The sequence below is a fragment of the Schistocerca nitens genome, chromosome 7 (genome assembly GCF_023898315.1).
Source record: "Schistocerca nitens isolate TAMUIC-IGC-003100 chromosome 7, iqSchNite1.1, whole genome shotgun sequence".
Taxonomy (NCBI): Eukaryota; Metazoa; Arthropoda; class Insecta; order Orthoptera; family Acrididae; genus Schistocerca; species Schistocerca nitens.
The window spans coordinates 309,132,620-309,137,619 of NC_064620.1; the positions used below are offsets into that span (position 1 = coordinate 309,132,620).

At 54.7% G+C, this 5,000-nt stretch overlaps 2 non-coding genes across 2 annotated transcripts; both read left to right on the top strand.

Moving 5' to 3' along the window:
* The first annotated feature begins 2,496 nt into the window (after positions 1–2,496).
* On the top strand, positions 2,497–4,405 carry LOC126197324 (small subunit ribosomal RNA). The gene has a single exon (XR_007539692.1). It is a non-coding gene; the product is annotated as a small subunit ribosomal RNA (ribosomal RNA).
* Positions 4,406–4,757: 352 nt separating this feature from the next.
* LOC126196397 (5.8S ribosomal RNA) lies at positions 4,758–4,912 on the top strand. Its single transcript, XR_007538907.1, has one exon. It is a non-coding gene; the product is annotated as a 5.8S ribosomal RNA (ribosomal RNA).
* Positions 4,913–5,000: the final 88 nt, after the last annotated feature.

A 5,000-nucleotide genomic window follows, 5' to 3' on the forward strand; every position in this document is an offset into this window, starting at 1 on the left:
GAATATAGATGACATACGACATCCAACTGTCCCTATACATGCTGACAGTCGATGCACACAATGTGAACTACACGTCACCCAGATACTCTATCACACACTACTCTCTGGCTGTAACCGACACACACATTATCTACGCACCGGCATGGAACAACGTCCAGTGCATCCTCTCCGCCACATTACACCATTCACACTATGATAACAAAACCAGGACGTCCACCCCAAAAACAGAATATCTCACTCTTCCAACAACCATCATTACTCAGATAAGCCACCAACACTGACACATGTCCTACACAGGGGTGCAACCAACACCACCACACTGGCTTGTGTCACAGCATAGAAACAATGGCAGGAATGAAAGACACAGGTCTGCCACTCACTTGCCACACCCACAGAACCGGCGCGCCACCCCCCCTGAGCCAAAGGTGCATCTTGACGTGACACATCTCAGGGTGCCTCAAGCGTCCACTTACCATCATCACTATGAACGAACCTCGTCCCCTCCCCCCTCATACACCATCCCTTAACCTAACCTATGTTGCGCCTTAACCTAACCTATGTTGCGCCTTAACCTAACCTATGTTGCGCCTTAACCTAACCTATGTTGCGCCTTAACCTAACCTATGTTGCGCCTTAACCTAACCTATGTTGCGCCTTAACCTAACCTATGTTGCGCCTTAACCTAACCTATGTTGCGCCTTAACCTAACCTATGTTGCGCCTTAACCTAACCTATGTTGGGCCTTAACCTAACCTATGTTGGGCCTTAACCTAACCTATGTTGGGCCTTAACCTAACCTATGTTGGGCCTTAACCTAACCTATGTTGGGCCTTAACCTAACCTATGTTGGGCCTTAACCTAACCTATGTTGGGCCTTAACCTAACCTATGTTGGGCCTTAACCTAACCTATGTTGGGCCTTAACCTAACCTATGTTGGGCCTTAACCTAACCTATGTTGGGCCTTAACCTAACCTATGTTGGGCCTTAACCTAACCTATGTTGGGCCTTAACCTAACCTATGTTGGGCCTTAACCTAACCTATGTTGGGCCTTAACCTAACCTATGTTGGGCCTTAACCTAACCTATGTTGGGCCTGAACCTGCCCTCTTAATTGTTATATGAATCGAGAAATTCATGTAGCGTTGCCGAATCGCAACCCTCTCAACATAGATCAGCGCACGCACTCTCTGGTGTCCTGCGTATTGTTTCATGTTACGGTGCGTACCCTCACAACATGTTGCGAGTGTTGCGTTCTTTCCACATGGTCCCGCTATCCACTGTAATGTGTACTGCTATAGGATGTATATCGCCCCCCCCCCCCTCCCTGTCTCCTCTAGCTCGTCGGTCAGGTGTTTGCGTGTTTAATCAGCTTCGCAGCTGTGCAATGGCATTCGCATACGTACGCGGGCCATCTTTCACGTGTTCTCTCCTGCACACGTCGCAGCGTGTATGTGTGCTGATGTAGCGTGTCGTGACACTTAACAGCCAGGCATGCAAGACTCGTTGAATTAGCAAATGTAGATGGACGTCTACGTTTGCTGCCCACGTTACGCAAATGAACTGGAAATCCGTTGTTGAGCGGTTGTTCACGCTGCAGGTGAATCGTTGATAGCGACGATCGGTACAGCTATTAACCGGTTGCTTCAGCGACACCCGTCATACCCACGAACGTGAGTGGGCATGTGGGTATGAAGCGATACGCGGCGGTGGCTGGGTGGGACCGTCCCCGGCCGTTGCGGGGGCAGCGCCCGGCGTGCTGGCCGCGCGCTGCGTGGGCGCACGCGCTACAGCCGCCTGGTGGGGGCGCCCAGTGGCAGGCGCGCCGGCCGACTGGCGCGGCAGGCGGCGCAGCTGCGCGCCGGCGCACCCAGCGCGCGGCGCCGTGCGGCCAAAGTGGGTCCTCGCGGGCCCGGTGCGAAGCGCGGTGGACATCTGCAGTGTGCTGGTCCGATTGAGGACTGTGTGCGTTGAGGATGCGCCGCCGCCCGGCACTCGGCGCCGCGACGCCGTCTGCTGCTCGGTCGCCCCCGCGGTTCTCGCAGGTGGTTTGTATCGCAGCTGTGCGGATGTGTTGGCGCGTGCGCTGTGCTGGGAGAGTTCGCTTTGGCACCCAAGTGGGGCTCTGCCCCCCTGTGGCGCTGGCGTTGGAGCTGCCCGGTCACTGTTTGTGGCCGCGTGTTGTCTCCCGCCGGCAACACCACGACAGCACGCTCCCGGGCCTCTGTCGGCAGCGGCAAGCTCAGTTGGGAGCACGGGTGGTCGCACTGAAAGCGTCTACTCGCCTAACTCCGGGCGATTGCGCCTCTCTCGAACCCGACCAAGTACTTAGGACGGCGCTGCGCGCCGCCGGGACCTGAGAGGGTTTCGAGGTGTATCGTGCAGGGGAGCTCTGCCTCCTCCTGTTTGCAGAATAATTGAGCGGACGCTTGCGTGTTCGCGCGGGCCCCCGGGACACACTCCCGGGCGGCCGGCTGCTCAGCTCTAGTTGACGCAGCTCCCTGGTTGATCCTGCCAGTAGTCATATGCTTGTCTCAAAGATTAAGCCATGCATGTCTCAGTACAAGCCGCATTAAGGTGAAACCGCGAATGGCTCATTAAATCAGTTATGGTTCCTTAGATCGTACCCACGTTACTTGGATAACTGTGGTAATTCTAGAGCTAATACATGCAAACAGAGTCCCGACCAGAGATGGAAGGGACGCTTTTATTAGATCAAAACCAATCGGTCGGCTCGTCCGGTCCGTTTGCCTTGGTGACTCTGAATAACTTTGGGCTGATCGCACGGTCCTCGTACCGGCGACGCATCTTTCAAATGTCTGCCTTATCAACTGTCGATGGTAGGTTCTGCGCCTACCATGGTTGTAACGGGTAACGGGGAATCAGGGTTCGATTCCGGAGAGGGAGCCTGAGAAACGGCTACCACATCCAAGGAAGGCAGCAGGCGCGCAAATTACCCACTCCCGGCACGGGGAGGTAGTGACGAAAAATAACGATACGGGACTCATCCGAGGCCCCGTAATCGGAATGAGTACACTTTAAATCCTTTAACGAGTATCTATTGGAGGGCAAGTCTGGTGCCAGCAGCCGCGGTAATTCCAGCTCCAATAGCGTATATTAAAGTTGTTGCGGTTAAAAAGCTCGTAGTTGGATTTGTGTCCCACGCTGTTGGTTCACCGCCCGTCGGTGTTTAACTGGCATGTATCGTGGGACGTCCTGCCGGTGGGGCGAGCCGAAGGCGTGCGACCGCCTCGTGCGTGCTCGTGCGTCCCGAGGCGGACCCCGTTGAAATCCTACCAGGGTGCTCTTTATTGAGTGTCTCGGTGGGCCGGCACGTTTACTTTGAACAAATTAGAGTGCTTAAAGCAGGCAAGCCCGCCTGAATACTGTGTGCATGGAATAATGGAATAGGACCTCGGTTCTATTTTGTTGGTTTTCGGAACCCGAGGTAATGATTAATAGGGACAGGCGGGGGCATTCGTATTGCGACGTTAGAGGTGAAATTCTTGGATCGTCGCAAGACGAACAGAAGCGAAAGCATTTGCCAAGTATGTTTTCATTAATCAAGAACGAAAGTTAGAGGTTCGAAGGCGATCAGATACCGCCCTAGTTCTAACCATAAACGATGCCAGCCAGCGATCCGCCGCAGTTCCTCCGATGACTCGGCGGGCAGCCTCCGGGAAACCAAAGCTTTTGGGTTCCGGGGGAAGTATGGTTGCAAAGCTGAAACTTAAAGGAATTGACGGAAGGGCACCACCAGGAGTGGAGCCTGCGGCTTAATTTGACTCAACACGGGAAACCTCACCAGGCCCGGACACCGGAAGGATTGACAGATTGATAGCTCTTTCTTGATTCGGTGGGTGGTGGTGCATGGCCGTTCTTAGTTGGTGGAGCGATTTGTCTGGTTAATTCCGATAACGAACGAGACTCTAGCCTGCTAACTAGTCGCGTGACATCCTTCGTGCTGTCAGCGATTACTTTTCTTCTTAGAGGGACAGGCGGCTTCTAGCCGCACGAGATTGAGCAATAACAGGACTGTGATGCCCTTAGATGTTCTGGGCCGCACGCGCGCTACACTGAAGGAATCAGCGTGTCTTCCTAGGCCGAAAGGTCGGGGTAACCCGCTGAACCTCCTTCGTGCTAGGGATTGGGGCTTGCAATTGTTCCCCATGAACGAGGAATTCCCAGTAAGCGCGAGTCATAAGCTCGCGTTGATTACGTCCCTGCCCTTTGTACACACCGCCCGTCGCTACTACCGATTGAATGATTTAGTGAGGTCTTCGGACTGGTACGCGGCATCGACTCTGTCGTTGCCGATGCTACCGGAAAGATGACCAAACTTGATCATTTAGAGGAAGTAAAAGTCGTAACAAGGTTTCCGTAGGTGAACCTGCGGAAGGATCATTACCGACTAGACTGCATGTCTTTCGATGTGCGTGTCGTGTCGTGCAACACGCTACATGTACGGCTCGCAGTAGCCGTGCGCCGCGTGCGGGACCACGCGTGCTTCTCAAAACTAACGGAAAATGTTGTGTGGTACGAGCGCTGAAGCTCTGGAGCGGCTGGCCTGCGGCACCTGGCGCCTCGCGCTGGTTTTGAATGACGTTCGCCCGAGTGCCTGTCCGCTCCGGTGTGGAGCCGTACGACGCCCATCGGCCGTGAGGCCGTTGGACACAAGACACTGGAACAGGGGCCGTCGAACGCCTCAGTCCCGCCTATGCAACTGTTTTGAAAGAGACAGTGGAAACTGTAAAAAGATCACCCAGGACGGTGGATCACTCGGCTCGTGGGTCGATGAAGAACGCAGCAAATTGCGCGTCGACATGTGAACTGCAGGACACATGAACATCGACGTTTCGAACGCACATTGCGGTCCATGGATTCCGTTCCCGGGCCACGTCTGGCTGAGGGTCGGCTACGTAAATTGAAGCGCGCGGCGTTTGTCCCGCTTCAGAGACGTGGGAGTGTCATGCCGGCCTGTGGGGCCGGCCATGTCCCCTGA